General features: G+C 41.4%; 1 protein-coding gene across 1 annotated transcript in view; it reads left to right on the top strand.

The window, feature by feature from the left end:
• ZMIZ1 (zinc finger MIZ-type containing 1) overlaps nucleotides 1-22,237 on the top strand; it is a 276,626-nt gene that overhangs the window by 48,480 nt on the left and 205,909 nt on the right. The window contains 1 exon segment of the mRNA XM_081329950.1: nucleotides 7,708-7,789. The gene's annotated coding sequence lies outside the window, so the exon portion shown is untranslated.

Here is a 22,237-nt window from a genome sequence, read left to right on the forward strand (position 1 = left end):
GTGGGGAAAAAAAATGATCTCGCAAAGTTGGAATTGATTGAACATTTTAGTCCCACCCAGTCTGCCCTTACCACCGCAGCCATGCCCACCCAAAGGGCCACGCCCACCCGGCATCCGACAATACATAAGTGGGTTTTGGGTTGCAGTTTGGGCCCTCCGTCTCTAAAAGGTTCTCCATCACTGGCCTATTGGGTATTGCAGTAAATAGTAATATACTCTAATATCAAATATACCGCACATAGCAGGTGGGCATGTCTACCTCTGCACATCTTGGTGAACAATGATGTCCCTCTTTCCTCTTTGGGTTCCTCAGCAGTGGACCCCAACTTTTGTGGCTTGGTGGCCCAGTGGGGGGAAGGGGAGAAGAAGAGCCCCAAGGTCCTTCCAGGCCTATGATTCTATGATTCTCGTTCTGGGGGAGAGAGAAAGAGTCAGAAGATATTTATAAAATGGGATTGGCAGACTCTCCCAAAGGTGGTTTTGCAAAGGCAACTGTTCCCCCCCCCTTTTCTTTGAAAACGTTTCGCTTCTCATCCAAAAAGTTCTGAAGTCACAGCTCAAGAAGCTTCTTGGATGAGAAGCGAAATGTTTTCAAGGGGAAAAGCAAAAACCAAACCAAGGACGTCCATTTGCCTTTTGGAAAAAGCACTTTTGGGACAACCCTGAGCTGGTTGGTTGAGGATCTCCCTAGACGATTGGCAGAATACAGTCCTGGAACTTAATAATAATGATAATAAGATAAGATAACCGTTATTGTCTTTTTTTTACTGTGGGCACAATGGCACGCAACAAAAATGAAATTTAGCTGCCCGCTCTCAAAGTGAAGCACATACATGACACACACCTAAACATACTATATACAACATATGTGTAGACCCACAGCCCTACATATACACAACAAATAAATATTAAATACTGTCCATCTTGAATATATAATGGAAGGAGGAAGCTTGAGAGTTCATGATAATAATGATAATGATGATGATGATGATGATGATAATGATGATGATGATGATAATGTTGGAAGGGTTAGAGCAGGGCTCTTCAAACTTGGCCCTTTGATGACTTGTGGACTTTTAACTCCCAGAATTCTTCAGCCAGGCACACTGGCTGAGGAATTCTGGGAGTTGAAGTCCACAGGTCATCAAAGGGCCAAGTTTGAAGACCCCTGGGTTAGAGTTATACTTTTTGAAAACCAGGTAGACTCCAGAGCTCCTGTTGATTTGCATCACCTGTTTTTGTTTTTTTGTTTTGTTTTGTTTTGTCCTCTTCTGCCCAACCTCCTGCCAAGCAGTATTCCTTGTATTTCCCTGTCGTGGTGAGATGTTCCAAGTAAACCACAAAGGATGTGTGTGTGAGTGTGAGAGAGAGAGCAAATGAAAGTAAGAGAAGAGGTTGCTTCAGGCCTGGGAAAGTTTCTAGGTTGCAAACTGGCAGCTCCACTCAAAACAATGATTGATATGTCTAGGGCAACATTTGGGAAGGTCTGAAAAGCTCCTCACTTCTGGACATCGCCCGTTCCCAGGATGCCAAGTTCAACCTGTGTGAACAGGCCCTTCTTCGGGGCTTGGCTGGGTGTCTCTCTTTATGCCGGAGAATTAGGTGTTTAGCAATCCAGCCGATTGTTTCTACATCTGTCGAATGACGAAGGAATTCGACAGGAGTGTTCCAGTCTTCAGAAAATATTGAATCTGTTCTACCTCCCAGGCACAGCAGTTCATTCAGTGACCTTCAGAGTTACAATGATACTGGGAAAAGGGACATTTTTCGCACTCATGACCTTTGCAGTATCCCCGTGGGTCACGTGATCTAAATTTGGACCTTGGCAACTGACTCATATTTATGACGGTTTGCAGCATCCTGGGTTGATGGGATCCCCTTTTGCGACCTCCTGACAAATGAAGTCGAGAGGGGAAGCCAGGATTCGCTTAACGTCCGTGTTGCCAACTTAACAATGGCGATGAATCACGTAACAACTGTGGCGATAAAGGTGGTAAACTCAGTTAACAACTGTCTTGCTTAGCAACAGAAATTTGAGGCTCAATTATGTCGTAAGTCTTGTCTGGAACGGTATAGAGTCTCCTGCTTGAGGAGGGGGTTGGACTAGAAGACCTCCAAGGTCCCTCCCAATACTGTTATTCTGTTTTGTTCTTTTAATATTATTTGCTGACCTTAATTATACACAGATCTGCCTCCTAGAGTGTTCTGCTCCAGATTTGCCTTTTAAGTATGGAAATTAAGGAATGGTTCCACTTTCTCCCATTTTGCTCTTCTTGTTGTTATTGTTCCTCCCAATTATGAAAGTTGGGGTGGGGAGATTTAATGTCCCATCTGCCAACTTCTTGTGGAAACTGAGAAGGCAGTGACCTCACCTCTCCTCTCTTGAGCAGATAGATCAACGCCCATCTTCACAAGTCTGGCAAAATTTTGCACAACTGCTTTGGCAGCACACCCCCACCCACCACCCACCCCAGTTTTCCACTTTGGAGTGTACTGTAGTAGCAGTTGTGCAAAAGGAGTGAGTGATGCAACAGATCCCATCCTGAAGCAGGAATATCTCTCCTAAACCAGACTGGGCGTGAGAAGGAAAGCAAAATGAAAAAACCTCTTTACTAGCGTATTGCTATTCTGAAGCCATATTTTAAGGCTCTTCCAAACAAAGGAAGAAAGAAATAGATACGAATCCCTTTTATAATGTGGAAACCAAAAGTAACTGCAGATAATTGGCAAAACTCATGACTGACCTGAGCAGAGGAAGGTTTAGATGTGTCATGAGGTCCCAGCCTATTAAAGATAGATAGATAGATAGATAGATAGATAGATAGATAGATAGATAGATAGATAGATAGATAGATAGATAGATAGATAGATAGATAGATATGGTGGATGGATATGGTGGATGGATAGATAGATGTGTGTGTGTGTATGTAGAGAGAGAGACAGAGACAGAGACAGATGATAGAGATAGATAGATAGATAGATAGATAGATAGATAGATAGATAGATAGATAGATAGATAGATAGATAGATAGACATGATAGATATGGTAGATTGATATGGTAGATGGATAGATAGATATGGTCTGTGTGTTTATATATAGAGAGAGACAGACAGATGATAGATAGATAGATAGATAGATAGATAGATAGATCATAGAGAGACAGAGAGATAGAATAGATGGATAGATATGGTGTGTGTGTATATATATATATAGAGAGAGAGACAGACAAACAGATAGAGGTAGATAGATATATAGATAGACAGATCAGAGAGAGAGAGAGAGAATAGATGGATAGATAGGTGTGTGTGTGTATATATATATATATAGAGAGAGAGAGAGACAGACAGTTGATAGAGGTAGATAAATATATAGATAGACAGATCATAGATAGATAGAGAGAGATAGAGAGATAGATAGACATGATAGATAGATATGGTAGATTGATATGGTGTGTGTGTGTGTGTGTGTGTGTGTGTGTGTGAGAGAGAGAGAGAGAGAGAGAGAGAGAGAGAGAGAGAGAGAGAGAGAGAGAGAGAGAGAGAGAGAGAGAGAGAGAGAGAGAGAGAGAGATTATTTTTATGCTGTTCAACTTCACTCAGAGCTAGCAAAATTTTAAAGGCATCGTTGAATATCCGCTGGTAGGACCAGAGGAGCTTTTTCCAAAAGGCAACTGGACTTTTTTTTTCCTCTTTGAAAATGTTTCCCTTCTTTTCCAAGAAGCTTCTTCATTCACTTCTTGGATGAGAAGTAAAACATTTTCAAAAACCTTAAGAAAGTTAGTTCCCAGTTGCCTTTTGGAAAAAAACAAACACCTTTGGGATAACCGTGACCAGGATGGTTGAGGATCTCCCATAGGCATCTGCTGATAGAGTTGAGCAGCTCAGCCTTCTGCGTTTTGTGCGCATCTTGCTGATGCTTAACAGGCTTCCCCATGGCTCCCAGCATTTGTGTTCTTTCTGCATTTTTAAATCCAGCAATTTTGTTTATGATGTGAGTCAGTGCTTAACCCACTTTCTTTGCTCTTCCTTGCTCCGCTGATCCCACTCAACTGCTGGTACGTTGCTTTCCTGTACTAATCCGGTTAGGGGAAAAATAACTGCCTGCCGATGGAGGGAAAAACAAATAATAAAACAAAATATGTGGCTCAGAATTCGATCGATGGAGGATTCTTCTCCGTAGCGCTTTGCAGTGATGCCGCGGAAATTTTATTCCTCTTATGTGCGTGGATAGTCTGATTCCTTTAGCCAAATAAGCAGAAGAGAAATATTTTTGCCTATAACAGAAATTTCCCTTCTCCATAAACAAGAATATACACCAGCCAGTGGCTGGCTGTTTTAGTGCGCCCCCTACTGGTTCAGGGAGCTCCTGCTACCCTTGATGTCCCCAGGTTGTTCTCGCACCTGGGAAGGGCAGCTGGAGGCTGCATCCCTATTGAAATATGGACACTATGCACCTTTACAGAATGCTGAGGTGAAGATTTTCTGAGCCAGGGAAGAGCAGACAGAGTTCTTCCAGGCACCAGAAGCTGTTTGTCCCTGCGGCTTCAAACCAGGTTTCAACGTGCGGGTGATGTAATGATTTAGCTCTCATGACAGGCAAGGTAGAAGACCAGAGAATTGCATAGAACGCAGGGATCTAATACACTGGGTTTAGGATTACCGGTCTGTGGCCGTTTAGCTGGTAGCAGGATATTACGAATACTGACCAACGTCAGAAACACAATGTGTAAGATTACCACGCAGTGAAACGATAGCAAATGCTTGTAGCTCGGGTTTTAGATTTTGGCTATGGTTTGTTCCCCAAGCTTGTTTCAAATATAGCTCCTAACAAACAACCAGTCACGCGACAGCTGAGCCCACTGGCACACTGGACGCTTATGAGCTAAGGGGAAGAGGACAAGAAAATCCTGCGGATGACGTAACCCAGTTTGGTAACGAAACGTTCAGGAATTATATCAAAACAAGCTTGGAGAGTAAACCCCAGCCAAAGTCTAAAACCCCAGCTGCAAATATTTCCTATTCACAGTTATATGGGCGTAAGCTTACTGAGGCCTGATTTTTCCACCAAAGGAGCAGTTAACAAACATTTTTTTTTAATTCCATTTATATCCCGCCCTTCTCCGAAGACTCAGGGCGGCTTACAAGCTTAGCAGTAGCCTTCATTCTATGTATATGCCTGCTTATTAGGGCTTTCACACACACCCCAAGCGGCATTATTACAAAGTCAGCTTAATTGCCCCCAACAATCTGGGTCCTCATTTTACCTACCTGGGAAGGATGGAAGGCTGAGTCAACCTTGAGCCTGGTGGGACTCGAACCTGCACTAGTTGCAGGCAGCTGGTGTTACTTAAGGAGGCATTAGCCCACTGCTCCAATATTGATTTAGATCCAACATATCAATGTGTAAGGAACCGGATCATCCGAAGTGCCAATCAACAAGAGAACCGATCAGCTGCTCGGAATTCAAATATAGCTCTACCACAAATATTAACTCACCACACTGGCACACAAGACGCTTAGGGGGCAAGTGGAATAGGACAGGAAAAATCCCGCTCATGATGTTACCTAGTTCGGTTAACACAACCTTCGGGAATTATATTGAAACAAGCTTGGAGAACAAACCACAGCCAAACTGCTATGCAGCGGCCAACGGGACAAGATCAAAGTACTTTGTTTATTTTTGTTTGTTTCTTTGTCTGTGGCACCTTAAAAAAATAATGATGTTGCAGGGTGACCGATGTGAAGTTTGAAGCGGTAGGAATCGCATACAGCTTATTGGAAGAAGACCGTATTAATGGCAGGAGAAAGAGGTTGTTTTTTTTTAATGGAAACAAAATCATGAAGGTCAACCGACTTTTGAAAACCAACGATGACATTTCTTAAAGAAGCAACTAAAAAACAACCAGAACGTGTTGCTCAGCTATTTCCAGTAATGTCTGTGCCGTTTCAAGTATCGTAGTTAACGCCCTTTTGATCATGAAATATCATTGGTTAGATCAGGGGTCTTCAAACTTGGCCCTTTTATGACTTGTGAACTTCAACTCCCAGAATTCCTCAGCCAGGCAATCGTTGATGCTCATAAATATCTTGATGATGGGTCATTGTTCTTTAGACAGTCATTCTGTACCACCTGCTCCAAAAACCCATTAAAGATTCCAGCGTAACTTCATGGACAATTGAAAAATTAACAACTAATTTTGTGCTATTTTTCCACTTCATACCTATAAAAAGAAGTCTGTTTGCAGTGTTGCTGAAAAAGGACATACATCATTTATGGTTGGGAAATAGTCTTTGTTGATTAGGTTTCTCCAAATAATTTCAACCTGGAACATCATGGTGATTTTAGGAAATCTGGATATCTTAGCCTCAAGAGGAAGGCATATTTCATCCGCCCCCATTTGATACGGAAGAAAAGCACGTATTTCAGATAAATTCACTCAGAACCTTGGATCCATAGCCTATCCTGAAGACAGCAAGGATCTTGTAATTATGTCGCTCCCAACAATAACAGTTGTACAATATCAGAAAAATCTCTATTTTTCTGCTTCTGTTTCTGAAGACCCTTTTATTTTTTTATTTTTTTTTATTTTATTTTAATCCCATTTATATCCCGCCCTTCTCCGAAGACTCAGGGCGGCTTACAATCTAAGAAGCACAAATCAATGTGCTTAGCAATAGCCTTCATTCTATGTATATGCCTGCTTATTAGGGCTTTTGCCCCCCCCAGCGGCATTATTACAAAGTCAGCTTATTGCCCCCAACAATCTGGGTTTTGGAGATCAGATGAAATTCCAAGGGGAATTGTTTGTTTGTATGGATGGATGGATGGTTTCTATGGCTGCCCACCTCAGTCTGGGTGGCTTACAATTCAGAAAATGTATTTTCTGAAATATAAAATATAAGATACATAATAAAATACATAAAAATATAAAGTATTACCGAGAAGGTTACTTCTTCTCTCAATGGCTGATAATTAAAAGGAAAGTTTTCAATCAGAGACTTTCCAGCAGACCTTCATATCTGAGCAAGTTTATAATCGGGCAGGTTCCTCAAAAAAGACACTTGAATGATAGAGAGAGTTTAAAAGTATTTCAAAACAAAACAAAAACCTCGCTTGATCCTGGAAACCGATGGATACCTATTATAGATCTTTCAGTCTATGCAAATTCTGGTTGCAACATTAAGACAAAACTCACATTTTTGAAGTCTCTTTTAAGAAGATTAGAATTTAAACTTGTATACCACTCTTGCTGTCATTTACTGAACGGGCCCATGGTAGGATTTGCAAGGAATATATTGGGAACAAGGAAAAGATAGTGATTTCCCCCCCCCCTCAAGATTTTGTTGTACTCAGAAATAAAGCTAGAGATAAAGCCACTATAGAAGAACTTGGAAATTTGTCCAGGCCAATCAAACAGGACTTGATTGATTGATTGAGGGGAGGGAGTGTAAAAAAGTAAGTTGCTGGCCACACAATCAAACCCCTCTCCTCTCCTTTTGTTCTATTTGTTGCACACGCAATGCACGTAAAAAGAGAGGAGACACTTTCTTGGTCACTGAGCGGTGGTGGCCATCTTGACTTTTGGGGATAACCTCCTCCTCCCACAGGATGTTTGTCATCAGGACTTTGGAACTTGATATTGTCCACCCTGCTTTGCAAAGTAATTTGGAAGATGCAAATGCCCTGTTTCCTCTTTTCAATTGCAGGAAAATAAACCCTGTTATGTGAAGTCTCCGAAGGCCTAGGGTGCCACAGCTCCTGGAGAGGAGATGCTTATGGGACACTCAGGTAAGGTGTCAATCTTTCGATTACATGTTTGATTCAGGTTACAGGCATCTAGCCTACTCTGTCAAGGATCAAAACGTTGATTTATTGCCTGTTTGTTTTTGCCGGCTTTATTCTCCAGCAGGAGAAAGCCACTTTGCTGATGAGGAATCGGTGGTGGGAACGGATGGAAGCAAAACGTTGGGGTCATAAGGAGGTCCCATTGGGGTCTTGCGTCAGGCATAAGGCGCGTCCCTTTCGTTCAGAAATGAAGGGGGTCCGCTGGGGCTTCCATAATCTACATTTACTCAGCCTTGGCAACTGGACTGCAACGCCCAGAATTCCCCAGCCAGCTCTGAATTCTGGGAGTTGAAGTCCATACAGCTTCACATTTGTCAAGGTTGAGAAACGCTGATCTATGGCAAGCGTCGGACTTGGACCTTAGCTCTTCCTTCGTGATTTCAAGCTGTCATTTGTGGCTTGCAGAGAGAGAGTTTCTCACCTTTAAACTAATGGAACAGTGTGATTGGTTGGACGTGATCAAGGATCCTCATTTCTAGGCAGTAACCCACAACTCAGAAACATAATGAAAATCTCTGGCTAAGTTTCATTGACTTGAGCAAACGAGGGGTGCTGGGTGCTCTCAGCTTGGTTGCTTTCTTGCAGACATTGCCTTACCCAGACGAGGTAACCTTTGGGTAATGAAAGATGTGCAAGAAGCTGAAGAAGCCTCTTGGAGGAGGAGTGAAACATCTTCAAGGAAAAACAAAGTCCAGTTCCCTTTGGAAAAAGGCATCTTTGGGTTTGCAAGAAAACAGAACAAGCTCAGAGAGCACCAGGGATGCCTAAGTTCAACCCTGAGCTACAAATATTGTTGACTTGAGTTTCAGGGTGGATCCTTCCCCAGAACCGAATCTGCTAAGTTAGCGGCTGTACTCGGATGTGGCTGTACTCCATCGTTGGTGGATGGAGGTGCACAAATTGCGCCTGATTAACCTTTGCTCAGTGTGTCAGCTGCGGTGCTGAGGGTTGCCTGCGACTTACACAGAGCCAAACCGCAAAAATGCTGGTTACAAGTGAAAAGGAGCATTTGATACCCGAAAAGCTACACTTACAGAGCGCAGATTTTTTTTTTCCCCTTTCAGGATCGGGGTGGGGGGGATTGGAAACGCTGCCTCCTCTGACTAGGGATTTAAGGCTGTTGGTTGTGTCTTCTGCTACCTGATCTGTTGAAGTGGAGATGCTAGGACTTCAGCCTGTATGTGAATCTTTTTCTTCGGCTCCTCTGCTATGCGCGCAAATTGGCTGATGAGCTTCGGAGCTTTGTTGAAGAAAATGCTTGCGGTGGGGGAGACGGTAGAAGTGATTGATTCCCACTAGCTCTCTGAAGTGGCCTCTGATTGTCCAGACAAAGCTTTAATGCCTGGCTGATGTTTACCTGCTGGCTTGTCTTTTCCCCGCTGCTCTAGTCATTTATTTTGCTCTCGGTTGAAAAAGAAAGCCTCCCCTAGGCCAAACTGTTGATTTCTAGGATAAAAGACCAATTGACTGAAATCTGAATAGATGCAATTGTTGGAAATGAGGGAAGAATAACCTCTGATCCAATCGTCCAGGACTGGCTGCTCTCCCAATACAGCTACTGTGACCTGCCTGCAATTTTGCCTGCAAGAGAATAAGATACGGTCAAAGACAAGGAAAGTCCCCTTGTTTGTTTCATACCATTACGGAGAGACTTTATACGGTATCGTGGTTTAACGTGAAAAAGCAATGTGAGTTAGTATGGCTTCACAGAAAAAGTAGTAGAAGCTTGGGACCAAACTTCCAGCGAAGGGAGTGGGTCAGTCATGAGTTTAAACATGCTTGAGATATAAACACAGGGCCATCATCCAACAAAGATTACAAAAAGTAACATAAATAATATCCCAAAGGTGCTTGTTCAGGAGGCAACTGGACTGTCTCGTTTTTCTTTGAAGACATTTCGCTTCTCATCCGAGAAGCTTCTTCCGCTCTGACTGGATGGTGGGGAATGGAAGGATTTATACTCCTTGCAGACAGCTGGTCATTTGCCTTCTTTTAGAGAGTCATAGAGGACACTTGGAGGTTTGTCTGTGTCCTCAGGGTCACCTGAGTAGGAGTGCAAATGGGTGTGGAGCCTCCATGGAGCTGCAGGATGTTTTCTGCCATCAAACTTCCACGTTTGCCTATCCCAGGTCCTTGAAAAGGACTTGATAGGTAGACGAAAATGCCAGATCCACTCTGAACATCTGACTGACTCTGAAAGGAGCCAAAATTAAATAATAATAAAAAAACAAGTATTAAAAATAATAAATAAATTGAAAACAAAAGAAAAACAAACAAAAAACCCAAAGTGTGTTGTTGTTTTTTGATGGACCATCAAACCATTGTTAAACAAATGATCATTCAGTTGAGGACTCCTGAATGTAAGCTATCAAGGAAGGCAGAAAAAAGGCAACGTGGAGAATCCCCCCCCCCCCATGAATGTTATTCTGATGGATTGCAATCAGTTGGGAATATTCTTTTTATCATTCCCTTTATTTGTTTGGATACGTCCAAGTTGTTCTTGGTAACAGTGACGTAGCCCACATGCTTTGACAAGTTATTACTACCCCCGAAGTGGTATTTTTCCACTGCACAGGCTCCGGAATACCTATTATAATTGGTTCCAAATCTACATGCCAGGACTTGAGTTTATATCACGAGCTGCCATTGATGGGAGTTAGAGCCACAAATAGAATAAGTTCAGGAAGACACGCAGGCTAAGCTCTGTGTTTCTTTTAGGCTGTAGCCTTCTGCCAGCTAATACTCTGAAGCTCCAGGCTAATCATGCCAGCCTAGAACTGTCAACATCCAATTCAAGAATCCCAATAAGATTCCAGGTTCATTCTGCTTCCGAAAATCTTAAAGGTAAAAGGTAAAGGTTCCCCCGCACATGCGTGCTAGTCGTTTCCGACTCTAGGGGCCGGTGCTCATCTCCGTTTCAAAGCCGAAGAGCCAGCGCTTGTCCGAGGACATCTCCGTGGTCATGTGGCCGGCATGACTAGACGCCAAAGGCGCACGGAACGCTGTTACCTTCCCACCGTAGTGGTCCCTATTTTTCTACTTGCATTTTTACGTGCTTTCGAACTGCTAGGTGGGCAGAAGCTGGGACGAGTAACAGGCGCTCACTCTGTTACGCAGCACTCGGGATTCGACCCGCCAAACTGCCGACCTTCTGATCGACAAGCTCAGCGTCCTAACCCACTGACCGTTTATTAAATACGCTGGCTGGTTTTGTCGAAGCAAAACTAATTCTGAGGTTCCAACACCAACTCACACACTTAAAGAATAATTTCCCCAGCCCCAAACCCCAACATTTTATGTAATCCGTATCAACAAGTTCAGTTTGTTATGGGAACCGTCTGCTTCAAATCCACATCTGTTCTGGTGTCCTTGACTAGGTTTCAGCTTTCCTCTCTCCATTTAACCTACTTGAAAGTAACATCTCCCCCCCCATCCCAAATCTAAAGGCAGGATGAAACACAGAGGCACGTAACTGCCAAAATTTCATCCTTGATAAGAACATAGAATAAGGTGTCTGATGCCGCTTTTACCTTGAAGCTGCTGTAAGGCAGCTAAATCCAGGTTTGCCACCCCAATGTTCTCAGATCATGTGAAATCCAACTGTTGAAAATATGTGGAACAGAACAGACTAACAGAGTTAGATGAGACCTCGGAGGTCTTCTAGTCCAGCCTAAATCATTTTAGACAAGTGGCTGTCGAGTTTCTTCTTACAACAACCAAAGTCAATGGAGGAAAGCCTGATTCACTTAGCAACCCATTGATTCACTTAGCAACCTGTTGATTCACTTAACAACTGCAGGGATTTGCCCAACCGTGGCAAAAGGGCCCTAAAATCAGCCTTTCTTGGTTTTTCCTTGAAAACATTTCGCTTCTCATCCAAGAAGCTTCTTCAGTTCTGACTGAATGGTGGAATGCATTCACTGCTCACAGCCAGCAGTTCGATCCTGTCCAGCTCAAGGTTGACTCAGCTTTCCATCCTTCCGAGGTCAGTAAAATGAGGAGCCAGATGGTTGGGGGCTGACTCTGTAAACCGCTTAGACAGCTGTAAAGCACTGTGAAGTGGTACATAAGTCTAAGTGCTAGTGCTATTCTGGTAAGAATTCAAAATGCATTGACCACGCTTACTTTAAATATTTATTTTATATACTGTATCGATGGAGATCCAGACTGCGGAGCTCTCAAAAACGTAATATTTCCTCCCTCTTTATTTATTAACCGATTACCAATTTTAGCACCCTTTGTGGTTTATAGTAATGAAACATTTTAAAAAAAATATCCAGAATCGCAATTGTATAGTTACACAATAGTTTTTAAAAGCATAGACGAGTCATCTGCTCTAGGCACCACGAATCGCCGTAGATATTTTCAATAATTTCTGCTAAGCCAAAACTGTAGGGACCAATTCCAGTTAAAATGGGAAGCTCTTCCAAACTAGGGGTGCTATAAGAAGAAAACGGTTGCTTTTGAACCTTCGTGGTGTGGCCTTGAAGCAATGGAGGGCTCTCAGCAGTTGGGTAGGTTGATTCCAGCTGAAGAAGACAATCCAGAAGATCCTTGGGACCTGCTCCCTAAACCGAAAGCTAATGTAGGCTTCAGAGATTACACTTATCTTCCCAGAGGTCAGTGCTAGCCAATTAATGCCCTGCTGCGCTGCGGGATAACTAAAACTTCCAGATGTTGTTCAAGAGTGGAGTTCATTGTAGTTGTCTCGCTACGTGACGATGATCATGGAAACTCCTCTTGGCAATGAGGATACATTGCAAAAAATAGGGAGGGAGGTGGTTGGATATGTCTACCACTCTTGAGTTATTTGTGAAAATAATGAAGGCAGGATACAAGCAAACAAACAAATATGTGTCTGAAGTTGTGCAAATACCCTCCCCCTCACCCCCTTGATGTGGCTTGTACCTGTTATGGAGCAGAAGCTGTGAAAAGGAGGGAAAATCTGCGCTCTCTGGATCCGTCCCACCCCTGTCAGGTGATGATCCCAGAACTGTCAGCTCCTCTTTGCTTTTTGTTGTTGTTGTTGTTGTTGTTGTCAGGTTTTCTGGAATGAAACACAATGCCTCAGAGGAAAACAGAAAAAGCATTTATTCCAGCTAAGTAGCTAGAGATTTGGAACTAAAAGCAAAGCTGCATTGGACCCCCATTTCTTTGTGTGTGGATAAAATAGGATTTTGAACAGTCTTGGAGCTTGCAAGATGGAGTGGGGCTTGTTTTTGTTTGTTTTCCTCTACAAAAACCTAAAGATGGATTGGAAAAGGGATCGGCGTAAGACGTGTTCTACATCTCCCTCTTATTTTGCGCAGTGTACCTTCGACATATATTATCCAGAGGAGAGAAGAAATAGGCGCTCGTAAAAAAAAATCTTTTACCTGTCCCAAGCTTGTTTGAATCCTTCAGTCGTTCATTGTTGTCAGATGTCATCATGAGCAACATTGTGTAATCTGATGTGATGGCTGTCATCTTGAGAACCACAACAATGCTGACAGAAGATGATCGCTCACAGGAGATTTGTGAGAGAGCCATTCCCCCCTCCGCAATTCTTGCCGTTTCTGTACAAAATCCCCAAGTCAAATTAGACAGCACCATTGTTGTGTGTCTGGCAAACCAAAAGTGTGTATAAATCCAGACTGCTAATGAGTAGTGTTCCTATGTGTATCTGAACATCCTTGTATCAATACCTACCAAAAGGATATGATGCCACACTTAGTTTATCTGACACACTCTTGAATATTCTATAGGATAGTCAATGGCAGAATAACAGAGTTGGAAGGGACCTTATGAGGTCTTCTAGTCCAACCCCCTGCTCAGGCAGGAGACTCCAGACCAGGTCAGAGAAATGGCTGTCCAAACTTTTTTTTTTTTTTGAAAAAAACCAGTGTTGGAGCACTCAAACCTTTTGGGTGCAAATTGGTACAACTACATAATGCCAGCCAAAACCACTCAAAACATTGTCTTTGCATCCCTCTGTGGCTCCACTCTTGACTATTTTAGAAATCTCTTTTCTTTTGGGTCTTCATCTGGAAATAATAGAATAGAATAGAATACAATACAATACAATACAATACAATACAATACAATACAATACAATACAATACAATACAATACAATACAATACAATACAATACAATACAATAATAAAGAATAGAATAGAACAGAATAGAATAGAAGAATTAGAATTAGAATTAGAATAGAATAGAATAGAATAGAATAGAATAGAATAGAATAGAATAGAATGGAATGGAATGGAATGGAATGGAATGGAATGGAATGGAATGGAATGGAATGGAATGGAATGGAATGGAATGGAATAGAATAGAATAGTTGGAAGGGACCTTGGAGGTCTTCTAGTCCAACCCCCTGCTGTGGCAGGAAACTCTATACCATTTCAGACAAATGGCTGTCCAGTCTCTTCTTAAAAACTTCCAGGGTTGGAGCATTCACCACTTCTGGAGGCAGGTTGTTCCGCTGATTAATTGTTCTAACGGTCAGGAAATATTCCTATTTTATCCTATGGTTGTTTTATCACAGCCTTGGAAAGAGGCCCTCTAGTTATGCCAAGCACACAACAATGGTATCACTGCAATCTAGAATCCCAGTGAACCTATGATAGCTTTCCTATCCCTAATTTCCAAGCGCTTTGAGCCTTTAGGGCAGAACGTGAAAAACGATGTGTGTTAAGAGCGGTTTGGGAATTTTCTGGAAGTAAATCTTCTAAAATAGGAAGTAGCTGGGGGTGCTCTAGACTTTTGTCAAGCCACCATTGGTTAGATTCGTTTTGTTGTTTGTTTCTGGATCGGAATGTTTGTTTGTTTGTTTGTTTGTTTGAAAACTTACAGTAAATGCCGAGAATATTTTAAAAGCTTCTGGGTGGATGACAATGAAAACCACCTCTCAGATACTTTTGAAGGTTTACTTTGAAATCAGCATCCATAGCACTGCAATCTGCAACTGAAATATTATAAGTTCTAAGATGTAGGTGGAGAAAATCTTGTTACATCTCACTGAAAATAGTGTCTTCTTTTGAACTGCTAGCATTCCTTGTGCACAAAGTTTGATTTGCTTTTTAAAATGAAATTGTATGATGGATGGATGGATACATAAGAGAGAGAAATTGATTGATGAAAGAGATAATAGATAGATAGAGGTAGGTAGGTAGGTAGGTAGGTAGGTAGGTAGATAGATAGATAGATAGATAGATAGATAGATAGATAGATAGATAGATAGATAGATAGATAGATAGATAGATATGGATGGATGGATACATAAGAGAGAGAAATAGATGATTGATGAGAGAGATGATAGAAATACAGAGAGAGAGAGAGACAGACAGGCAGACAGATTTCAGTCCATGGCCAGAAATGTTTTTAAAAAATATAAGCACAACAACAAACAAAATACATGAAAGAAATTGTAAAACCTAAAATACATAAGCAGAATTGAAATTAAACTGGTGGACCAAACTTTACGAAATAAAGTTTGGACAACCAATGATAGGATCTCCACCATTCCTTGAAACAAGCTTCTCTGTTTATTTGGATCACAAGTTATTTTTCTCTACTTTTAAGCCTGACTGATATTTTTTTTAAGAGTTAAAAATGATTTTTTTCAGCCTCTGCCTTAAGTGCTTCCTTCTCTTCCCTCTTCGTTTTTTCTTAGCACACTTAGCCACACTCAGTAGTAGTACAATTGAGAATGTGTGGCACTAACAACAAGAGAAGAAATTTCTTTCCATAGCCTGTCAGTTTCAATTTATACTACAATGCTGGCTGAATCTTAGGCTCCTTTTTGTTTTAAATGAATTCTCTCATTCTCTCCCTCTCTCTCTCTCTCTCTCTCTCTCTCTCTCTCTCTCTCTCTCTCTCCTAATTAAAAAAAACATAAGAAAAGCTAAGAAATGTGGGGTCATTGAAACATAGACCTATGTTTTAAAAAAGCAAGAACGTGAAGTACAGATGCAGACAGAGTGATCTGCAAAATTAGTAGTCAGAATCTACTTGGCATAAATAACGTCTGTAATCTTGGTCACCTGATTCTCTTGATTGATCCTTTGGCTTCGCTGCACCATCAGCACTTTGTCCTTACCAGCATTATGGAATTTTTCGTTGCCTTTTGTGTTATAGTTAGACTTCCCTCTCCATCCACCTACCCAGATAGACAAATCTTTTCTATTCAGCAGTGACAGAAGGCAAAGTTGTACAATGAGACCTAGTCCAACCCTATACCAGGAAACTCTTATACCATTTTAGACAAATGGGGTGTCCAGTCTCTTGTTAAAAACCTCCAATGTTGGAGCATTCACAACTTCTGGAGGCAGGTCGTTCCACTGGTTAATTGTTCTAATGGTCAGGAAATTTCTAATGAAAGTCTCATTGACGACTGTTGTAAGTTCTTGGAACCACTATATTGGCAAATATTTCCTTCATTTCCCGAATTTGTCCTTTAAATCACATTATTTTTTATATAGTCCATTCTTGTTTTGTGACAGAAGGAACTATATGAGAGACTACATATTCATTCACTTAGTAATCTCATTCAGCCACTAGAGTACCTTACACATTCTCTCTCTCTCTCTCTCTCTCTCTCTCTCTCTCTCTCTCTCTCTCTCTCTCTCTCTCTCTCTCTCTCTCTGTGTGTGTGTGTGTGTGTGTGTTTGTATGTATGTTGGTCAATCATGGGAATTAGAAATATGTTGAAACTGAAATCAATTATCTGTAAAATATTGGATTGTGCACCTTCTGGAATTAGAGAACAGAAGCTATGTTGTCCCTTTAAAAAATGCCTTTGCATGAGTCTTGAGATAGATATTCTGAGCCTTTTGGCTAAAAATGGGCTTTAAATTACAGTCTTGGAAATTCTTGCCATGAATTTGCAGATAGATTTTCATCACATTAACCTTCGGATGACATTTTTAATAAGCATGATAAGGGGTGTGTGTGTGTGTGTGTTTCCCCTTTGTTTTTCATTCTACTGCATACCTGTCCTTGGCAATGCATATGGATTGTGTATTTTCTTTAAAAGTATCTATTGGTGCTTCTGATGGTTTTGTATTTGAGTGAAGCCTGCCTTTACAAAATGGGGAAACTTACGATTCTCTCATATCTGATCTTCCTATTAGAGTGGGGGTGTAAATCCCATCCATTTATATAGGAATTGGCTAGGATCTAAAGAACTATAGGGAAGATCACACCGTAAAGTCTTGAGCTGAGTAAACAATATAAATTGATAACAGTATGAATCCAAATGGATTTGCAACATTCCCCCTTAAAATAAGAAAAGGACCAAACAAGTGGAAAAATCACGGATAACGATCATCAAAGAAATATTAAATTAGTCTGACGATCGCCTCTCTGATACACCCAGTCATAAATGATCAATTAGCTCCTGGAATGAAATGCAGAGTATTGATGAATATTGTAGAAGCAGCAGCGTAAATCCTGCTTATCAAATTTTATCTGCAGCCTCAATCTGCTACAAGGAAAGGCTTTTATGTTATTTAAATGATGGCCTGGCATTCTGAATATTACGTGGCTGTTGTAGGTTGGGAGGCACTTGGCAGAGAGCCAAGGGAAGAATGGATGATGTGTTTGCTTTTGCATCTCCACATCCAGAGATTAGAGGTTTTACACTACCCACTAAACCTTTGGTCAAAGCACTCTTTCCCTGCCCTAGTATGTAAGATAACACCACTATTAAACATACATACATACATACATACATACATACATACATACATACATACAATTGACAAGGACAAGAAGAAAATGGTGTGTTTGTGTGTAAATGTGTATATGCACACAAAAATATATTTTTTTCTGTTTATATGAGATAGAGAGAGAGAGAGAGAAAGATAAGTAGAGAGATGAGAAAGAGAGTGATGTAAGTAAGTAGATAGGTAAGTTAGTATATAGGTAGGTAGATAGGTAAGATAGGTAAGTAGGCAAGTTAGTAGATAAAGAGATAAGAAAGAGAGTGATTTGGTAAGTAGTTAGGTAAGTTAGTAGAGAGAGATTAAATAGATAGATAGATAGATAGATAGATAGATAGATAGATAGATAGATAGATGACAGACAGACAAGTTAGTAGATAGAGATAAGATAGATAGATAGATAGATAGATAGATAGATAGATAGATAGATAGATAGACAGACAGACAGACAGACAGACAGATGAGAGAGATTTTATTTATTTATTTATTTTGTTTATATCCTGCCTTTATTATTCTTCTTTATAAACAATTCAAGCTGGCAAAGATATCTGATGCCCCTTCTTCCTCCTATTTTCTGAGTCAGGAAATTTTCCTGTACTTCTAGGTTGCTTCTCTCCTTGATCAGCTTCCATCCGTTGCTTCTTGTTCGGATGTAGTATGCCGATAATGTATGTTCAAAATGGCAATGGTGATATTTCGTGCGACTCCTGAACAACCTTACAGTGGTCCATGGTCCACTTTCAGGGCAGATTTTGAAAGCTGTAAAAAGACACTAAGGAGTCTTTTTACAAGTCTGCTCCATCACCAGTGGAAATAATATTGAGGAAAAATAGCTTCTTTAGAACTTGCTCCCGCATGACGTTTGCCAAAGACCAGCTGTGCTTTTGCGATGCCAACTGGGAGAATTTTTATTTGCCTGGTTTCAATGATTTCCTGTTGCTTTTGGCCCGGTGTTATTGTCCTGAGGACATTTCTCTTCCTTGTTGAGTCTTTGAGCAAATCTCACACAGAGGTTTCAGCTGAATGATGGCTAATAAATGTCTCGAATCAAAACAGAAACATTTGACCAGCCATGTGACTGCATTTGCAAGATGCCTACTTAAAGCTATTGACCTAGATGCGGCATGTGGTGGGTTGCTTTTTTGGGTGAAATTATTTGACTTCCTTGTCAAGTTCATTTTATCTTGGCATTCAGATCACTGGGCATTGCATTTGCTTGGCTAACTTCAGAGGGAACTTTTGTGTTTTGCTTTTAGCTGCTGAGGGGGAGAAAAGTGGTTTAACCCAATAAAGTTCCTAAATAAGTCATAAGCCTGGCTTTCTATAATTTAACTTCTATTTTCCCAGGACAAAAAAGGAGAGAGACGTCTAGGTACGAGTGTGTTGGGTGAATAGTGCATCTGGTTCATTTTGCAACAGCAGGCAAGTTTAAAAGCACAGTCAAAAACATGTTTCTGGATGGGTCGAGATGTCCGTGGAGGAGGAGGAGGAGGAAGAAGAAGAAGAAGAAGAAGAAGAAGAAGAAGAAGAAGAAGAAGAAGAAGAAGAAGAAGAAGAAGAGGAGGAGGAGGAGGAGGAGGAGGAGGAGGAGGAGGAGGAGGAGGAGGAGGAGGAGGAGGAGACTCTAGAAAGACTACAGAGAAGAGCAACCAAGAAGATCAGGGGCCAAAGCATATGAAGAACAGTTGCAGGAATTAGATGTGCCTAGTTGTCTAATGAAAAGAAGGACTAGGGATGACATGATAACAGTGTCCCGATCTCTAAGGAGCTGCCACAAAGAAGAGGGGGTCAACTTATTCTCCAAAGCTCCAGAAGGCAAGGCAAGAAGCAACGGATGGAAACTAATCAAGGAGAGAAGCAGCCTGGAATTAAGGAGAAACCTTAAGCAGTGAGGACAATTAACCAGAGGAACAGAAGTTGCCTCCAGAAGTCATGGACTTTCCATCACTGGAGGCTTTTAAGAAGAGACTGGGCTGACACCGGTCTGGAATGGTATAAGGGTCTCCTGCTGGAGCTGTGAGTTGGGCCGCAAGACCTCCAAGGTCCCTTCCAACTCTGTTCTTCTGTTATTCCTTTCTTCATTTTGTAGCAAACTGGCCATTTACTGCAGAATTTTGGCAAAGGGTGGAGCTGGTTTCTCAAACGGGGAAGCTGAGCTGCTAAATCACGACAGGTCTTTGGTCAGAGGCAAAGAAGGAGCTAGAAGGAATCTCTCTTTCAACTGAGCTTCCTTGAATTGCCCGACCTTTTTAAAGTGGCAAATTTAAGAGTCTGATCCTTGTCTCGGTAGGAGCTGTAAAAACTAAAGAGATCCCGCACTTCAGTTTCCAGAATGGCTCAGTAGTACCAGCAGAGTGCTGGAAAATGGCTCGGTTGCTTTAGAGGAGTTGCAGACAGGGGCGACATACATAGAACCACAAATTCCAAAGAGGTTTTTGAAACCGACCGGGAGTCCTACAGAGCCCCCTCATTCATAACCTCCAGGATATATCTAATCTGTTTTTTATAAAATCAAGCTTCTATAGGTAGTGCTTGTTTTACAATCCTAATCAGGACCGGAATAGAATAGAATAGAATAGAATGGAATGGAATGGAATAGACTAGACTAGACTAGACTAGACTAGAATAGAATAGAATAGAATAGAATAGAATAGAATAGAATAGAATAGAATAGAATAGAATAGAATAGAATAGAATAGAATAGAATAGAATAGAATAAAGATGGTATAGAATAGAATGGGATGGGATGGGATGGGATGGGATGGGATGGGATGGGATGGGATGGGATGGAGCTGGAAGGGACCTAGTCCAGCCCCCTGCTCAAGCAGGAGAACCTACACCATCTCAGACAAGTGACTGTCCAGTCTCTTCTTAAAAACCTCCAGTGATGGAGCGCCCACAATTTCTGGAGGCAAGTTTTGTTCCACTGGTTAATTGTTCTCACTGTTTCCATGGAGACATGCTAAATTTTACCACCTGTCTGCCATGCTGGTTAAGTGAATCACAGCAGTTGTGAAGGGTGTCACACGGTGATGAAGCAAAGGCTGTTTCCCCATGGCTTGTTGCAAGCTGGCTGGGAAGGTGGCAAAAAGGGATCACATGACCTGGGATGCTGCAACTGTCGTTAATACAGCCGCATTGACACGCGCCCAAATTTTGCTCACATGACTGTGGGGATGCTAAATGGGAAGAACTGGTCATAAATAACTTTTTTTTCCAGGGCCGTTGTAACTTTGAGCAGTTGCTAAACGATAGTTGTAAGTCAAGGACTATCTGTGTTTTGTATCATTCGTATTTTGCACCCGTTTTTCAATAGTAGGTCATACATGGATGGAAGACCATTAGCAAATTGTAGGGATGTAGACTAGACTGGAAAACTATGTAGTCTGAATTTTTAATACATATTTTTATTTTTTTATCATCACAAATGCTTAATATTTTATCAGCAACATATTTATATTTATATTTATTTATTTATATTTAAATTTATATACCGCCCTATTCCCGTAGGACTCAGGGCGGTTTACAGGGAAAATTAAAAGTTAAAATACATCATATACAATTAAAAATGATTAAAACTAAGACTAAATTAATCCCTGAACTTAACTAAAACCCCATTAATTAAAAATTAAAATCCCTCAGTCTGGGCCAGACAACTCAAAAAACCAAGTTTTCAAGTCCCTACGAAATGAGCGAAGGTCGGGGGCGGTCCTAAGCTCCGTGGGAAGCTGGTTCCAAAGGGCCGGCGCGCCCACAGAGAACGCCCTTCCCCTGGGGATAACCCGCCGGCATTCCTTGACCAGCAGTACCCTAAGAAGGCCCTCCCTGTGGGAGCGCACAGGACGATGGGAAGTTGATGCCGTCAGCAGGTGTTCCCTTAGATAATCCGAACCCAAGCCATTTAGGGCTTTATAGGTCATTACCAGCACCTTGAATCTCACCCGGAGGGCAACCGGAAGCCAATGCAGCTCACGGAGTAGAGGTGTTACATGAGAGTATCGGGAAACTCCCATCACGACTCGCGCGGCCGCATTCTGCACCAGCTGAAGCCTCCGAGTGGTCCTCAAGGGCAGCCCCATGTAGAGAGCGTTGCAGTAGTCTAGCCGGGAGGTCACGAGCGCATGGGTGACTGTGCGTAGGGCATCTCGGTCCAGATAGGGCCGCAACTGGCGCACCAGACGAAGCTGGGCAAAAGCAAAAGTAAGTTAAATGTTGGGTTTCTAACATTTAACTTACTAATCCATGTTAGATTCCTTTCTCTCTCCCTTGTTTTTCTAGCCATCGATAAAAGATATCCCGTGTTCTAAAATATGCTGAATCTTCTTTCTCTTTCATTTTCATTGTCAATCTATCCATTTCTGCACAATCTAAATATTTTTTAATTAACTCTTCCTCCTTTGGTAAATCTTCATTTTTCCAATGTTGAGCGAATACAATTCTCGCTGCAGTTAATACATGTCAAATTTGATATATACATTTTTTTTCTTGTAGTTTCCTACAATTATGCCTAATAAAAATAATTCTGGCTTAAAATCTATATATGTTTTTTAGTAATTTTCTCTAACCATATGTGTTTATTCTTGACCAGAATCTTTTGGCTTTGTAGTTTGAATTTTGAATCTCTGCTAATGGGTTGTCCTTTTCTTTAGGCCACGTCAAATATCTCTAATAATGTTCAA

Source organism: Vipera berus, assembly GCF_964194415.1.
Source record: "Vipera berus genome assembly, chromosome: 5".
Classification (NCBI taxonomy): Eukaryota; Metazoa; Chordata; class Lepidosauria; order Squamata; family Viperidae; genus Vipera; species Vipera berus.